We start from the raw sequence: 18,793 nt of genomic DNA on the forward strand, positions 1-18,793 counted from the left end.
CTGCCTGCCTGCCTGCGCCCCCCGGCCGCCGCCGCCGCCTCCTCCTCCTCCGCCGCCGCCCGTCGCCGCTACTGCTCCTGCCGCCGCCGCCGCTCCAACCCCCTCCGCAGCCACCAGCAGCAGCCGGCCGCTCTCGCGAGATCTGTGGAGGAGACAGAAAGAGAGAGAGCGGCTAACATGGCAGAGGGGGAAGCGCGCGACTGGGCAGAGGAACGGGGAGAGGAGGAGAGCGCGAGAGCGCGAGGACCAGGAGAGGTGCCCGGGGATCGGGAACGGCAGCGCCTCGCCGGGTTAGACTGGGCGAGGGCAGGGAGGCGCTCGCTTCTTGGCACTCAGGCCCCACCCACCCGTCCTCCGCCCGGCTATCGCGCCTTCTTCTCTTCGGGCTCCGCTGCCGCTGCCACCGCCGCCGCCCGTTAGCAGTCGGCCAGGCCCCGCACCCGCCTTCGCGCTGCGCCAGGCCAGCCTCGCCAGGGACACAGACTCCGCCCGGCCCCAGCTCGCGCGCGCTTCCATCCCCCCTCCCTCCTCACGCGCACCCCGGGCTGAGGCCGCCGCCGCCTCTCCCTCGGGGGAGATGGATCCGATGGGGGCGATCAAACGCGAATACGCGGCCGCATCGTCAGAGTAACTCTCTTTCCTCTCCCCTCTTTCAGAAGCCGCCGTATGTCTCAGGTCTGTCTGCGGACATAAACCGGACGGAGAAGGAAGCTCCCACTGCGCCCTCCTCATCCCGTTTCTTGGCCCATTAAGCAGACCCTTCCGTCGCCCGCCGTCCCCAAAGAGGAATTGCCGTCCGTCTGCGGGAGACGAAGTGTTCGAGCTAAGAGAGAGCCGGCAGGAGTCCGCACCCCTCAAGAGGCAACCTGCGATACTACTACCGCTTCCTCGACGCCAACTTAATCCTTTGAAAGCATAAATCAATGCCACCCTCCTCCGACCTGTCGGGGTCATTCCTAGGATATGATAGCACGTTCGTTTTGAAATTCGCACCATTTCCCGCCTGTCTAAAGCTCCCTAATTGAAAACTCTGCATGACTTCAAGGGCTTTTACTTGCCCGCTCCTAAGATGCTTTCCAGGGCTTCATAACAGAGCAACATTTACTTTCAGGATTACATTGTTATACAAAGAATTTAGAAAACATCCCCCTCCTAAGTGTTTTGATAGACCCGTCAAATTCTAAAAACCTTCCCAGGTACCTTATTTTGCAAAATGCGGAAAGAGGCTGTACTTACCTTGAGATTTATACAATGTTTCTGCCAAACTATGCCCATTCCTCTTTATGAGGAAGGTCATTTTGTGTGCAAATCAAGCTATCCTCCCAGCAGAGGGTCCAAAACAGAATAGCTTTTCCGGATTAAATCAAAGATCCATTCTCTCCTGCTACTGTTTCCCAAAGTGGTCTGCAGTGCTCTCCTTGTCAAATTCGAACAGTAAAGGGCGTAGAATTAGATGACAGTTGAGTCCAGCCTAATTTTTTCTTAAGATGTTTACTGCGGTGGAAACAACCAATCTTAAGTCTTGCTGCTCATAATGTTACAATTTCTAAATTAAATTTTCTTCTCTTCAAGCTAAATCCTGAAACTTATTTAGCTTTTTTTAAATAGGGAATTTTACCCAAGTTCAGGGCTAAAGTAAACACAGCCTCTTTATAAAACAAGGTGAAGGAATAAAGAAACATTAAAGACCTGAAACCAGAATGTCTGCCCTAAAAATGGAATGTATTATATGCATCAAAGCATCTTTATCAGGGGAAATTGCAATTCCTATTAACTTGAGGCAGAAAGATGCCACAATCTCTGCTACTTTGCATTTTACAATAGAATATATTGAGAATGTATGCCGCATAATAGTTCTGTGCTCATATCCACAGTTCTGAATGCATTTCAAAAGACAAGTTTCTTTTCCTCTGACTAGACACCTGACCAATTCATTGAAACAAAAGCAGTGTCATTGGAACCACACGGCAGCTTTCCAGGCCTTGCTTTCCTTCTTCCAGGTTCTTTCTCTGCTATGAGAAAATTTGAGAGGCAACCTCAGCCAAGTCAATCTTTGGTTTACTATCTACAAACTGCATGTTCTAAACCGTCCATGTGGAGAGCACCCATTTCCATCAAGGACAACTCTTAAATATTTGGAACCTGCACTACTTGAAAACAAAGCAAACGAATGGCCGAGGGTTTTAAGTAACAGTAACCAACGGGCTACTTTTTAGGGCATTCGGCGGTTGGAAGGCCGCATCTGCTAGGTCCAAAGCTAGAGGCAAGCGCTAACTCTTTAGTGCCTCAATAGTTCGGACTCAGGCTGTCCTTGGAGCTCCGACGATGCACAATGTTTTCCCTCCCTGCCGTTCGCTCCCGAGTTCAGAATGATTTCTGGAGCTTTCGCTACAAACTGACATCCAGGAACCCAGTGAAAGTCGCGGGCAGCGGTCTATTCGCCCGTTCCCTCTTGGCGCTGGGCGGCGTAACCGGGACCCCGCCTGAGCGGAAGGGCTTTTGTCCTTATCCGAGAGAATTATGCTGAGGGTGGAGACCTGTCTTACCAGCAAGCCGGGGAGAAGTTGAGATCCACCCCGGAGTCCGCTTAGAACTTTAAGATTGGCCACCGCTTCCTCCTATATTGCTACACATTCCCCGGAAAAAACCCGGAACGTCATCTTAGTACCTCCAGCCACGTCAGCTAAGAGTTGGGAAGGTTTGACTGGCTCTCTTTATCACCGAAACTTTTTCTGCTAAAATATGCTGGATACCTAGCGCTTCTTTTATTTTTTAGATATCAGGATATATTCTCCAATTATAATAATCGGTTAACTAGCGAACCAAGTTGCACTGCCATTTTCTGTAAGGCAATGTGGAAAAGCATTTAAAAACAGGTCCGGTTAAGATTAGATATATTAGGATTCTAGATTGTAACCACTCAGATTACCTGTATAAGCACCAAATTTCTCCCCTTTGATAACCAAGGAGTCAACATACTATAAAATCCCACTGGGCTGGGGGAGAATCATTGCTGAACTAAGAAGACAGACATGCAGCTCATTTTTAAAATCTACAGTATTAAAGTTCCCAATAATTATACAATAAAAAAGTAAGAAAGATTCTGCCAATTTGGCAAATATAACTAACCATCTAGGATGGATGAAATTTAGTTTTTTTATGCTTCATATTACACCTCTTCTAAAAATATATTTCAATGGATACCCAATATATATAATGGCACTTTGATAGGTATTTTGATTCTAATAAATACCAGCTTAGATTAAGTTTTATTTTTTTCCAGAAATGGAATTCCATTTTAACAGCCTTGCTAAAAAAGTTTATTTTTCATAAGAGATTGAATCCCAGATTATGAACATGAGAACCGATACTTTTATAAATAAACTGAACACAGAACTACTTCAATTATTTCCATTACTAAAAGCATAAAGACTTTTCAGATTTAAGATCTGTATGTGCTTCATAAAATAAAATAGTTAAAGTTACTTAAAATACTTTTAAAATACAATACAAACATATTTGTTTAAAAAGTATTTGATTGTATATATTGTTTAGCTTCTTCAATTTGTTCAACAAAATGCCAAAATTACTGTTTTATTATGATGTTCAATCTTGTCTAATCCTAACCTCTGTATTTGAGAACAAAACTGACAGTTATTATCCTATAATTTGCTATAATGATTTATTTTAAAAAACCAATAAGAATTTAATATGACCAGAAACAACTATTTATTCTGATATACATTTCCTAACTCCTATCTCTTCTGTGAAAATTAATGAAAAACATTTCAACCACAGGAAGTTTCTTTTTTCTTTTTTGTTAAATAAGCATTAAAAATAATTATTAATTTAATTGCAAAAGTTCTAGCTTTATTCTTTAAAAAGAGAATGTAAATAATAAGTCACATATATACAAGGGATGTGATATATTTAACAAATAAAACAAAATGTAGGGGAATATAACTTCATTATAATCTTAATCACAATATTTTGTCACCATTGGTATCTAAGTAAGGCTTTAATTACAAGACCATTTTTAAATTAATATAAACAAAGCATTACTATAAAGGCATAAGTTTATAATAACCTAACTCAATTATTTGGAGATTGCTTACTATCTTAGAACATGATTTTACAGACATTTTTGAAGCTTCAATAAAATTGAAATTTCTTAAAGGAAGTTTGCTCTAAGTCATGTGGCTCTGCAAAAATCTAAATAAAGCATTCATAAAAAACCCATACCCAAAGTGAAAATGAAAATCAACTTTAATATATAATTATAAGTTAGTTCTATAGATAACTTTTACCACTAATAAACTAACAATCAAAGTGTTGTTTTAAAAACAGGAAGACTATATTTAACCTTTCCTAAAATGCTGTAGAAAGTTGCACATTAAATTGCTAAAGCCTTAAAATGTATGTATGTAATATGCATGGCTTTTAAAATTTTAGAAAGCCCTGGAATTAATACCATATATTGTAAAAATATGAAGTGTATAATTATTTCCAATGTAGTTAGATTCTAAAGATTTTTAAATGGATATTTCTGACCCCATAAGTTAAAAGAGTTAATAAAAATAGAAATTTGAAGCCATTGGAGAGGATTAAAATTTCTGAAGTATTATAATATAAAGCATTTTATTTTTTTCAAATTAAACTCTTTTTTAATTTCTTTGTAAAAACAATTTTAAAGGTGTATTTTTGTCAAACCCTCAATATGTTTCTTGTTGGCTATTAACATTTCTATTAATCTTTTGATATAGTTATTAATGGAGGTAATACATCTGATCATATTGCTCATTTATTATTGACTAAAATATTTGCAACAAAGAGAAGCATGTTTATAGTGAAATGAAAATTAAAAAACCCCTCTCCTTTGCACCTATATTTTTAATAGGAACATATAATATTCAGAACAAGTTTAGAAAAAGCAAGAGGTTTTCCTGCACTTAATGGGCAGAAACCAATAATCAAGTTTGGGATATGCCATTTATGAAATGGTATTTTTACCCCTGGTGATTTCCCTTTTTATCATGCTGCTTCTGAAAAAGTTCAATTACTTATAAAATAGTATTTTAGAGATATGATTGTATTATTTTATATATGAATAGAAGCTACCCCAAAATATCACAAATTGGCAAGAATGCATTTCCCTAACCTTTAAAATGCCAGTAATTTGAAATTTTTAATTCATTTAGCTGGCACCATTTATCACAAGTAAAATTTAATTATAGAGAAAATAACCCAATCATATTATCACTTAGAAAAAATACTTCAATAATTGGAAAAATATTAATTTTGCCCCTGCTAAGTGATATTTTGCATATGCATATTTTGCATGTCTCCAATGTTTATTTTAAATGGTTCATTCAGAAAGCTGCTAAAGACCTGTTTCCAAAGTGATAAAATATGTACACAAGATCTAAAACTTATATTTTATTTATACTATGCACCTCTAGAAAGAGATATATTAAAATAATTGAAATTTGCTTCTCAATACTCTCTTGACTTTAAAAAAATCTGTACATGTCTTCCTTTCAATCGTTTAAGATAAAGTCCTTGAGCTAAATCTTGTTGACACATTGTGTCTAAACATATATCTAAAAGATCACCCTGAAAATATACTTTCCAGCCATATCATCTGACTTGTTAAATGAAGAGGGCACAGACACATACAATACACACTTGTCCAGATCCAATCAACTTCATATTAATATGTGAAAATTGGGATGGGTGCTAAATTTTTGCAATTATTTCTGCTTGTGTGGTAGTTATTAACGCCTTATGAATTATCAGTGGATTTCACCAATAATATTCGATCTTGCCAAGAAGATGACTCTACCTGTCAGCTTTCAGACCGCTCCGCTACATATTTACTCGGAAGTAAATTGCTTGACATGCTATAGGTTTAGTCCTAGAAAAACTGTACAAAATGTTAAAACTACAGATCAGTTTTGTAACGTATTTAATTACTGCATTTAAGGCAGGCGTTGAATATGCCAGTCGCATATAATATCAGGAAAATTAATTCCGGATTGAAGTTTTCCTTTTAGAATGCGAGACAGCGATCCATCCGCCCCAAGCCAAGCCCGGCTAATGCCGCGCGGAAAACGTCAAGCTGAAGCAGCAGCGGACGCGATCCTTCCGAAGGAGAGGAGGGGGAAGGGAGGCTCCTCCGCAGATCCCGGCCCCTCCCGCTCTAGGTCCGCTTGTCAGCTCTCCGAGGGAGTCGTGCAGCGCTTACTACCTGCCCTGCTGTGGTGGCGACTGTAGGAGGAGCCGGAGGAGAGCAGGCCTCGGTAGCCCTGGTTTTCCAGCCCGCTGGGCTCGCTTCTCCTCTCGGCCTTTAGAACGAGTCGTGGCAGGCGAGTAGCGTCATTGGGCACGTAACCGGCGCCTCGTATTTGACATTGTTGTCAGAGCGCCTCCTTCCGTTCCGCTCCCGTCTCAGCTGAGCGAAGAGGGCCTGTATAGGAGAAGGGCCGCTTGGGCTGAGCCGAGGAGCGTGTCTAGGGCCTCTCTACGCTTAGCGGTAAAGGAGATCGGTAGCTGTGTGCAGTATAAGGGTTGCTGCGTTCGGTGTAGGGAAACAAAGGCGAAGCTTCGCCCTTGCGGCTCTTTTTCGTGCAATGCATGCGCCCGCCGCGCGCACGAAATCGATAAGAGAACTCGACACATTGGTGGATTTTCTTGCGACGAGAACCGAATGCAAACGCAGATTGGGGTTCGGGCTTGTTCTGTACAGTTCTGGTGAGAGGAAGCCTCAACAATCGTGGAAACGCAGCTTTGAAGAGAACTTCGGTTTTGGAGCAAAAAAAAAAATGGAGTTATTTTAGTATTGCAGGCGTCTTTAGATTGCAGAGAAGGAAGCTGCATATAACACCCTCATTCTGCTTAAGCATTTACAGTATTTAATGTCTACAGAAGGAACTAGGAATGTGTAGCTTTCAAGCCCTGGTTGGGTTGCAACTCTCCTGAACCTTAACCAGAATAGTAGGATAATGGAGGTTTTAGGTAATCAGTTTCTGGAGGGCCTAAGCTCTATCTGTTTTAGTGGCCCTTTATTGTACAACATCCCGGGAGATTACACTACAGGTAATACAAGTATAACAACCACTCATTCAGCACCCAGAAGAACAGGGCTGAATGAGTGCTATTTATGATCAATTCTCATACTTAGGACAGTCACGGCAGATCCGTGCTCATATGGTTGTAATCTGGGAATTTGGCAACCAGATTGGAGTTAGCAGCATCCTATATTGGCCATTGTGACTTTCACTGGTAGCTGGCTTTTGACAAGCAAAGTCAATGTGGAAACAGGCAGGAGATTGCAAATGTCACATGACATGCTTAATGACAGTAGGGGGGGGAAGTATTGCAGACTCATGGAAGATGCAGAGAAATTTATTGTACTCTTGTTAGCAGGTGATAATGATTGTTAGCAGGAAATATTTACATATAAACTCTTAGCACATTAACATTTGCAGCATCTAATCTTTAAAAAAAATGATATTTGAAAGAAAATATTTGATACTTGTGGTTTGTGTAACATTGACAGACTGATAAACTACAATTGGCATGACTGTTAGGTCAAGTAAAATAAACCACAACCAATTTGACTTGGTGTGATTTGAGACAAGACCAAAGACACATTTTGAAGTCATTCTATCTTGTCAGCATTTCCTTTTGCTTTCTACATAATTCAGTGATAATAACCTAAAATACAATCTGTTTGGCTTTAATGATTCAGTCATCATTCTTCTTTTCAATTCTTCTTAGCTTTCTGCATGAAATTTCTGTCAAAAATATATTCTTCCTCTCCTTTGTATCTTGGAGACTTTGACCATGTAATGCAGCAGTGGACAATTTATTAGCAAGTGGGAACTGCATTTTTGGCATTTTATTCTTGCCTATGGTGGGGACAGATGAGGCATAATATTTTATTGGGGCAAGGAGATGAACGTTTACCTTGCAAAGAAGAAAGCTGAATCTTGTCACTGTTTTGCAACAGGTTTTTTTTGCTAAATTTCTGATGCTGCAAGTAGCCACAAGCCACAAGCCACGGTGCTAGAATAATGTTAACATTTGCTCAGTTTTCCTCAGCAATTCTGATGAAAATTCCCTTGGAAAGCAGGAAAAAGGGATCAAGGTCATTCCAATACTGTGATACAAAAACCCAGATCATGCAACATAACATCATTGATAATATTTTGGGTCAGTTAACATGTAATATATTAATATATACAATTTGATGGCTATTTGCATGTTTACATAATTGACCTATGAGGGTTCAGAGGGCAGAGATATCAATTGTTCATTCTTCCTTTTCTGGATCCATCCTTTCTATTCTCCTGGGCTTGTTAGATTTTATTTGAACTATATATAGATGATACTGCATGGGAAAATGCTTTGTTTACCTGTTAAATTAATTAAAAATACATGCAAACAAAAGGGAAGTAATATTCACTTATTGAAAAAAAAAGTCTATATCCCATGAGCTAATGTATTTTGGAGCAATCTGGCATCACATCTATAATATAAACTTAAACATCAGTACATATATACCATACTTGAGTAGGTATTACAATTACAGTCCCTAAAAAGGAGATATTTAAAATTAAAAATGCAATGATAAAGGTCAGACTGATAAACAAACTACATGGTAGCAAAAACTTTTTTCTTGTTTTGCTGTTATATCACGTTTATCTCCATCATCTTCATCTTCTTTATGTTCTATCTTTAGCTCTATAGTTATCTTTAAATGACATCACTGGCACATTACTAGCTTGAGATCGGTGCCTGGGAAAATCCTAGAAAAGATCATCAAGCATTTAGGGTTTCCAAACACTTAGAAGGGAACACGCTGATTACTAAAAAAAAAGAATGAGTTTATTAAATATAGTTTAAATCCTGATGCTTCTGTTTGTAATTTATTTGATAAATTGGTAGAGGAAGAGTATGTGATGAATGTAATGGATTCAGTAAGGCCTTCTTCCTGATAAAATGGAACTATGCGATGGATAGTTCCACTGTCTGATAAATTTACAGTTGGTTGAAAAAACATAGTCAACATGTGGTTCATAATGGATCTATGTTTACATGGAAGGAAATAATATGAAAGAGTGCCATAGGGTTCTGTTGTAGGACCATTGTTCTTCAACATTTTCCTAAATATGTTAGACAAAGAGAGAAAATGATGGTCATCAAACTTTGCACACCCAAATCTGGGAAGGATTGCTAATAGACCAGAAAGACAGGGTCAAGCTTATTCTGATAGATGTGAACAGGGTCAAGGACAACTCACCATGACCAACTTGCCCCAACTGACTTTGCTGACTCACCCTGGCCAACACCACAGGACAGCTTGCCCTGGCCAACTCCCCATGGAACAATTCAATGCAGGATAACTCAAGAGGGTCAAGTGAATTGTAGCAGGCTTTGTCTTGCTTTAGGTTTCAATCTTTTCAAGTTAGCAGTCCTTCAGACTAGGTGAGCCAGAGTATGGAGTTCCAGCAGCCCATTACCAAGGCGTTTGCTCCATCTGTCAAGCTATAGAGCAGGTGTAATATGCTTGAGTAGTCATTGCAAATGTCCTGGCCAAGAGGAGGAAGCCTGCTGCTGCTGCTGCTGCTTCCTGGCATGCTTGCTGCAAGGGTCAGCCACACTGCTGACATCCAGGTAACCGGTCTTGTACCTCCTACCTTACAGAATAACATAGAACAGTGATGGCAAACCTTTTTAGCACCAAATGCCTAAACTGGAATGCATGTGTGCATGCTGGAGCACTGGAAACCCAAAGACCAGCTGGCCAGTACGCATGCAAGCACTGGCCACCTGGTCTTTGGGTTTTCAGCACACACATGTACGCTAGCCAGCTGGTTGCATGCACTGGAGTGCTGGAAACCCGAAGAGAAGGTGGCCAGCACACGCATGTTCACTTGCCAACTGGTCTTTGGATTTCTGGTGCTCCAGCGCACATGATGCGCTGGAAATCAGAAAAGGAGCTGGTGACGGCGCATGTGCCCATAGAGAGGGTTCTGCATGCCACCTTTGGCACACCTGCCATAGGTTCACCATCACGGACATAGAATAACAGAATTGGAAGGGGCTTTGGAGGTCTTCTAGTCCAAGCCCCGGATTGAGCAGGAAACCCTATGCCATTTCAGATAGAACAATATCAGATCTCTGAAAAGTATAAGCATGCATATGTACTCAATACTTGGTTTGGGCCCCTTTTGCAGCAATTACTGCCTCAATGCGGCGTGGCATGGAAGCTATCAGCCTGTGGCACTGCTGAGGTGTTATGGAAGACCAGGATGCTTCAATAGCGGCCTTCAGCTCTTCTGCATTTTTCAGTCTCATGTCTCTTATCTTTCTCTTGGCAATGCCCCATAGATTCTCTATGGGGTTCAGGTTAGGCGAATTTGCTGGCCAATCAAGCACAGTAATCCCATGGTCATTGAACCAGGTTTTGGTGCTTTTGGCTATGTGGGCAGGTGCCACGTCCTGCTGGAAAATGAAGTCAGCATCCCCATAAAGCTCATCTGTGGAAGGAAGCATGAAGTGCTCCAAAATGTCCTGGTAGATGGCTGCGTTGACCCTGGACTTAATGAAGCACAGTGGACCAACACAGGCAGATGGCATGGCTCCCGAAATCAACACTGACTGTGGAAACTTCACACTGGACTTCAAGCATCTTGCACTGTGTGCCTCTCCATTCTTCCTCCATACTCTGGGTCCTTGGTTTCCAAATGAGATGCAAAAGTTGCTTTCATCAGAAAAGGGGACTTTGGACCACTGAGCAACAGACCAGGTCTGTTTTTCTTTAGCCCAGGTAAGACGCTTCTGATGTTTGTTGTTCAGGAGCGGCTTGATAAGAGGAATACGACATTTGAAGCCCATGTCCAGGATCCGTCTGTGTGTGGTGGCTCTTGATGCACTGACTCCAGCCTCAGTCCACTCCTTGTGAAAGTCCCCAACACTTTTGAATGGCCTTTTCCTGACAATCCTCTCCAGGCTGCAGTCATCCCTGCTGCTTGTGCACCTTTTTCTTCCACACTTTTCCCTTCCACATAACTTTCTATTAATGTGCTTTGATACAGCACTTTGGGACATCCAATTTCTTTTGCAATTACCTTTTGAGGCTTTCCCTCCTTATGGAGGGTATCAATGATGGTTTTCTGCACAACTGTCAGGTCAGCAGTCTTTCCCATGATTGTGATTCCTACTGAACCAGACTGAGAGACCATTTAAAGGCTCAGAAACCCTTTGCAGGTGTTATGGCTTAATTAGCTGATTAGAGTGGGGCACTTTGAGCCTAGAATATTGCACAATATTCTAATTTTCTGAGATTGTGGATTGGGGTTTTTCATGAGCTGTAAGCCATAATCATCACAATTATGACACATCACGGCTTGAACTATCTTGCTTTGCATGTAATGAGTCTATCTCATATATTAGTTTCACCTTTTAAGTTGCATTACTGAAATAAATTAACTTTTACATGATATTCTAATTTTTTGAGTTTCACCTCTATATAGTTGGCTTTTCTTGCTTAAGTGTAGAACCTTACTTTAATCTATGTTGATTTTCATTTTGTTTGACAGGGCCCAGTGTTCAAGTCTGTTAAGATCTTTCTGGATCTTGAGCTTGTCTTCTGGGGTGTTGGCTATTCCTGCCAGCAACTCAAATTTGATGAGTTGCCCTTCTGTTCCCCCATCTGGGTTGTTTATGAAGATACTGAAGAGTACTGGGCCCAAAACAGAACCTTGACATACTACTTACCTTCCTCCATGTAGATATAGTTCCGTTGAGGACTACATGTTGAATATGGTTTGTCAGCCAGATACAGACCCATCTGGTGATGGTACTGTCTATCTCACATTTTTCTAGCTTCCCAAGAAATAGGGCTGGAAGTGGAAGCAGTGGGCTCGGGGCAGGGCAATGTATAGATAATATTTTGTTATTTAACAGATCATTGAGAAATTTATAAGTCTGAGAAAAAGTATTGTACTTTTATTGATATAGAGAAAGTATATGATAGAATAAAAAAAGTGTGACTCATCATGGAAGTTCAAATTTAAATCATCTCTGTAACTGTTGATCAACAATTAATTACACTTTTAAAACTTTAATGTGTTACACACAGAATTTGCCAAAAAGAGCTGAATGGTGATGCATTCTGATATGTTCATAACCTATATCATCGTTCTTTGTACTGTGGAAGTTTCTGAAGACCTCTGCAGTTCTGAATCTATATATACTGTATATATAAACATGAAAACACTTAAGCAGGAATCATGAAATCGCCAGAACTGTAAAACCTACAAACTTGAAATTTGGCATATATGTTCCCCTTGGCTTCTAAGTGTTTAGTAACCAAGAATTTTTCAAAATGACCATCAGAGCATTAGTATTTTGTATATTATTATTAACATGCTCTGATGCTAAGGAATTTGAAGTTCTACTTCCCCTCCCAACCTGAAAACTTGGATGTGGGCATGGCCAGTGCGTGACTCATCCGGCTTGCTGGCTGGGAGTTTGGAGAGGAGCCTGAGGGAGAGAAGGTGATGATAGGTGGGTCTTCTGTGGAGCAAACCTGAGGGAGCCAAGATGATAGGATAGGGGAGCTTTCTGTGGGGTAAGCCTGAGGGAGAGAAGGGGATATGATAGGTGGGGCTTATGTGAGGCAAACTGAGGGAGAGAAGGGGATATGATAGGTGGGGCTTCTGTGGGGCAAGCCTGAGGGAGAGAAGGGAATAGGATAGGGGAGCTTTCTGTGGGGTAAGCCTGAGGGAGAGAAGGGTAGAGGAGAGGTTGATGGTAACTACTCATTAATTTTCAAGCTGTGTTGATTTATCAAGCCCGGTCACATAGTGTCGTAGCGGAGCACAGGTATTCAGCTAGTATAGTATATAACGTGTTCTGAAGATCCTAAGCAACCATTCAGTTTTACTGACAATTTAAAAACTTTATTAAAATAGTCATTCATGAGAACATTGAAATTGCCTACTAAAACAAACAATTTAGAAGAAGAAAGAATTGGAATCCCTGATTTTATAAAATTAATGGTCTCAGTTTTTTAAAATGTTAATTACATATTATCTTAAGAAGATTAATTCATCAAAAAACTTTTCAACTTTACTGGATTCTTTACAACCCTAACAGATGTTCAGAAAGGATGTTTTGGCCATGCCCTTCGATTGCTTGGTGTTGGCTAAATCTTCTTACCATGGTGAACCATCAATTTAAAGATGTTTTTTTTTTTTACTGAACTATTTTAAATTTACCTATCAATAAAGAAACATTAGATTTATTATGTTTATGCAACAGATAACAAAGGGTGGTTGATAAAATGTGTTCACTTTTATACTTTGAACTGGCCTTTTATCAGCATGAAGGAAAAACTGGACAATCAGATTTCATTTGCTGAAGGTTAAATTGGATGTTTAAAAACAATCTTAGTAATTTTCACATACCTGTAATTATTTGTTCTATTATACTGTAGTTAGGTTTTTATTTATTTATTTGCGTCATTTGTTTTTTATTATTTATTTGTCTTTGTTATATGCATTTATGTTTCTTCTACTTTTTACAATTGTATAAAATGATGCAAATAACAAATTCATCAAACATTTAGTGAATGATTCGACGTTGAGCAGATGTAAGACAAAGTTGTATAATGTCCCCATGTTTACTGAATGTGTTTATCAATAAATGTATAATGAACTCTAGTGGTGACTTTGTGAACATGAATATGTGGTTTTTTGTTATGTAGGTGATGCTGTGCAGTGGCTGAGCGTACATGAATGTTTAGCAATGAATGATGCACAAAGTGTGTGATGCAATAAAAAACATGGAACTGACAATGACTACATTGAAGAAAGATGAGTATAACAGGGAATTTTAAATGAACATTTACAACTTATTATGTATAACTGGAAAAAAACTAGTATCATCCAAACTAGCCAACTGCACAGCATCATTTATTTGATAAAAAACAGCCAAACCAGTAGATGAGGTTGTGTACTTCAGTAGAAGCAGGTTTACTAGATAGCAATAGTGCTTAGATTTATATTCCGCTCCATAGTGCTTTACACCCCTCTCTAAGTGGTTTACAGAGTCAGCACATTGCCCCCCCCAACAATCTGGCTCCCCATTTTACCAACCTCGGAAGGATAGAAGACTGAGTCTGATGCAGGAGGGGGGTGCACAGGTAAACCCACCAGTGCTGGCCAGGTTAGGTGGTCTTACTAGAATGGACCTTATAAATTCATATTAGCTTGGCTTTTCATTCTAGTGCCCTGGAGTTCCAAAGTTGACTTTTAGCTGGAGTGAACTTTCTCTCCAACTTCCTCATAAATATTAAAAATAGGGCTGAACAGTGTGGCAAGACCCTGTAAAGGAGGGGCACAGGAAGCCAGGCGTGGGTGAGAGATAGAACAGAGGTAAAAACTGCTGACAGCTTAAGACATTATAGGAACTTCTCCTTTTCGAAATGTCATGCTTGTCTCGTGTATGGAAACGCCTTGAGAATGCACAGTGTGGAACACGGCATAAAAGTAGCATCCTGGGCAGAGCCCAGGCAGTTCAGATTTTGGTGTGTGAACACGCTGAACTCGATGCATCAAATAAACCTGTTTCTCTCACCTTCGTGGTCTCGAGTCCTGGTCTTTCGTAAGTAGATTACAAACCTCAATCTGCTGCAACAAGTCAACAACAAGTCAACCTTGAGGCAGTGAGAATTGAACTTCTAGCAGTTGGCAGAATTAGCCTGCAATACAGGTAGAACATTACTTGCAAACATTTATTTAGTGACCGTTTAAAGTTACAATGGCATTGAAAAAGTGACTTATGGATGTTTTTCACACTTATGACTGTTGCAGCATCCCCATGCTCATGTGATTAAAAGTCAGATGCTTGACACTGACTCACATTTATGATGGTTGCAGTTTCTCAGGATCACATGATCACCTTTTGGGACCTGACAAATAGAACCAATGGGGAAAGCCAGACTCAATAACCGTGTGTCTAATTCAACAACTGCAGTGATTCACTCAACAACTGTGGCAAGAAAGGTAATAAAATGGAGCAAAATTCATTTAACAGTTGTCTCAGAAATGTTGGGCTCAATTGTGGTCGTAAGTCGAGGTCTAGCTGTACTGCATTCTACTCACCACAGCTCTCTACGTATTTCTCAATTTTTCCAACACAGCTGGAAGGGACCCTGGAGGTCTTCTAGTCCAACCTCCTGCTCAAGCAGGAGAGTCCACACCATTTCAGCTGTCCAGTCTCTTCTTAAAATCCTCCAGTGACAGAGCATCCACAACTTCTGAAGGCAAGCTATTCCATTGGTTGATTGCTTTCACTGTTAGGAAATTTCTCCTTTTTTCTAGGTTTCTTCTGTCCTTGGTTCGTTCCTAACCATTGCTTCTTGTTTTGCCTTCTGGTGCTTTGGAAAAATAAGAGATCAAATTTGAAGAGGCTGAACAAAAAGAGTGTTCCTGCTTGAGGCACAAATGAGCATGCTAACGTTATCTACTCTGGACACATTATCTGAAGACCCAATTCCCTGAAGAAAGCTCTAATGTTAAGAAAGGTAAAAGGGAAGAGAAGGGGATAACCAATTGCAGAATGGAAAGACTCAACTACAGTGATGGTAAATGCACCTTTAATTTGTCTGTCTGTCCGTCTGCCTGCCTACCCTCCCGCCCTCCCATCCATCCATCCATCCATCCATCCATCCATCCATCCATCCATCCATCCATCCATCCATCCATCCATCCATCCAATTTCTTAATTGCCCATCTCCCATGGAAAGGGGCTCTGGAGGGTATACAATATCAATAAAATTAGAATAATTTAGGGTTAAAAGTTTTAAAATTAGATAAACAACAATATAAAAATTTTGGAAGATGAAGAATTCTAAGAAGTGGAGTTATAAGTTGTTAATACAGGCAGTGTGTTCTCATGGGGCCAACCAGTCCCATGGTTGAATAAGCCTTATGTCCTCCACACAAGGATACGCAATCCAATTTTGATCCCTTAGTGGAAGGCCAAAAGATTCGGGGCTTTTCCCACTCCTGGGGGCAAAACTTTCCACAATGCAGGGACAGCGGCAGAAAAGGACCTCTTCTCAACAGTGGAAATTCCTTGACTGGACGGGGTCTGTAGCATGCCTTCCCTGCCTGAACAAGTGGGATGGGCTGATGTGATCGGGCGAAGGCAATTCTATAGGCAGTTTGATCCTATGCCATGTAGGACTTGATCCCTTAGTGGTAATAACCAACACCTTGAATTGGACCCAGAAGCAAACTGGCACCAAGGGCAGTTCATGGAGCAGAGGTGTTATATGTGCCCTTCTTGGGCACCTAGTATGACTCAGATGGCTGCATTCTACATCAGCTGAAGCTTCCAGATAGTTTTCCAAGGGTAGCCTCATGCAGTATGTTGCAATAATCCAATCCTTTAGGAGATCTTTTATTCAGAGCTGCCCAGATTTATTGAAAGATGGGCAGCTCTATAAATGCTTTAAATAAATAAAATAAAATCTGAAGGAGTAGGCTGGGCAGAGACCTTCCGACAGAAAATCTATCTATGTGATCATTAAGAGTTGACAGTGACAGTGTATAACAATCAATTATCATGAACTTTAGCTTTAGCAGCATTTTCAGGTTCACAAGAAATCCAGGGAGAAAACCCAAGTGTTTTAGACATCCGCATGAAGAGGCTTTTCTCACCCAAGGTCTAAAACATTTTGAAAAGACAAAATACTACAAAAAAGGCAAGACTTTAAAAAAAAATGAACCAGCACACTTAAACCATATTTAAAGAAAAAACATTTTAACATCTATTTAATAGTTTTGTCCAAAATGGCAGTTTTCATCTGTGAAAAAACTATCACTTTTTTAAAAAAAAAAATTACAACCTTTTCTAAATTTTTATAAATAAATAATTTATTTAGCCATCCCTGTTATGAATTACAAACCTGGTACACTTAAAAAAAAAACAGGCACCCAGGGGTATGCTGTCCAGCACCCCAGTGCTCCCATTGGCTGGCCTCCAGGCTCAGCCCCACTCAACAGGGTGAGGAAACTTTTTAAAATCTTCCAGAGAGGACATCCTCGTTCTTTGAAGGCTTTGAAGGAATAACTAAGGTGAAGAAGGCATGCTTCCCAGTTCCCACTAGATGGCAGTATTTGAGTGAAGGTACTTGAGCCCATCCACTGTCTCTGACCTGATGGGACAGGCAGATGCCTCAGGGAGAGACAGTCCTGCAAACCGTGACCCGTCAAAAGCGCGGAGGACAAAATCGCGCTCGACGAAAGTGCGCATGTGACGTCATCACAGCGCGACGAAAAAAATTAAACATTGAAATAAAATTAAAATTAAAGCAAGCCGATTCACATAAAGGTAAGGGTTAGGGTTAGGGTTAGGGTTAGGTTAAGGGTTAGGGTTAGGTTTACAGCGTTAGGGTTACATTTAGCGTTAGGTTAAGGGTTAGCGTTAGGTTTAGCGTTACGTTAACGGTTAGGTTTAGGGTTAGATTTAGGGTTAGGTTAAGGGTTAGGTTTAGGGTTAGGTTTAGGGTTAGGTTTAGGGTTAGGTTTAGGGTTAGGTTTAGGGTTAGGTTTGGGGGGGTTAGGGTAAGGTTTTCGCTTTTTTTTTACATTTTTCGATCACAGCGCGATGTTTTCGTCGCACTGTGATGACGTCAAATGCGCGCTTTCGTCGAGCGCGATTTTGTCCTCCGCGCTTTTGTGGTGGAACCCCTGCAAACTACCAGCATCTTGAGGTGCACCTGAATGTTCTTGTTTGCCATGTCATTTGCAATGCCTGGACAAAATAAGTAATGTAATTCAGGACAGAGCTCCCTGGGGGACCATGGCTGCAGGTATAAACCTAGCTTCATATTGAGTGCAGCCACAAATAGCAACTCTGGGCATGGGGCAAATTTAAGGACATGCAAATATATTTAGAAACATTATAGGTAATATATGGCATTGCAAGGAATTAATGTTGGCTCACATTGGGACTGAGGCAGGAGCAGGAGCAGCAACACAGCAGGGAAGTAGTGGTGGCAGCAGCCACTCTGGAAGCTCTAAGGTAGATTTGTGGCGCAGCCAAGCGTTGAGCACCATTGCCAGTGGAGGACCCACTACCACGGCTTGCCCTCTCCATCGCCTTGCGCTTGGGCAAACTTCCTCCTCTCTGTTGTATTTGTCCAGCAAGTGACAGTCCACAATAGGGTCACCAGTTACTTGGGGAAGAAGAGCCGAGGTGGTGCAGTGGTTAAATGTAGCACTGCAGGCTACTTCAGCTGACTGCAGTTCTGCAGTTCGGCTGTTCAAATCTCACCGGCTCAGGGTTGACTCAGCCTTCCATCCTTCCAAGGTGGCTAAAATGAGGACCCGGATTGTTGTTGGGGGCAATATGCTGACTCTGTAAACCGCTTAGAGAGGGCTGAAAGCCCTATGAAGCGGTTTATAAGTCTAACTGCTATTGCTATTGCTATAAGGCAGTGCTGCCTTCCAAAATTGCAATGCAGATTGAAATGAAGGCCAGCCAATTGACCTGGGTTAAGGAAGTTGGAGGTCAGAGACAGAATGTGGTTGTCTACAATGGAGAAAGTTATCCAGTGGAGAAGAATAGCAGACGTGGATCTGTTTTCTCACACTGTGCTTGACAGATGCCATAGTGGCAATTGAACACCTCTTCATGATGGATGAAGTCACCTACATATGCAAGCTTGCCATATATCTCAATGGCAATGAAGTAGACACCAACAACCTGT

General features: G+C 41.0%; 1 long non-coding RNA gene across 1 annotated transcript; it reads left to right on the plus strand.

Moving 5' to 3' along the window:
* Positions 1 to 154: 154 nt before the first annotated feature.
* On the plus strand, positions 155 to 4,633 carry LOC106543437 (uncharacterized). Its single transcript, XR_001313135.2, has 2 exons — positions 155 to 290; positions 657 to 4,633. It is a non-coding gene; the product is annotated as an uncharacterized LOC106543437 (long non-coding RNA).
* Positions 4,634 to 18,793: the final 14,160 nt, after the last annotated feature.

The sequence above is a fragment of the Thamnophis sirtalis genome, unplaced genomic scaffold (assembly GCF_051295495.1).
Source record: "Thamnophis sirtalis isolate CommonGarterSnake01/CBP01778 unplaced genomic scaffold, rThaSir2_p1.2 scaffold_8, whole genome shotgun sequence".
Classification (NCBI taxonomy): domain Eukaryota; kingdom Metazoa; phylum Chordata; class Lepidosauria; order Squamata; family Natricidae; genus Thamnophis; species Thamnophis sirtalis.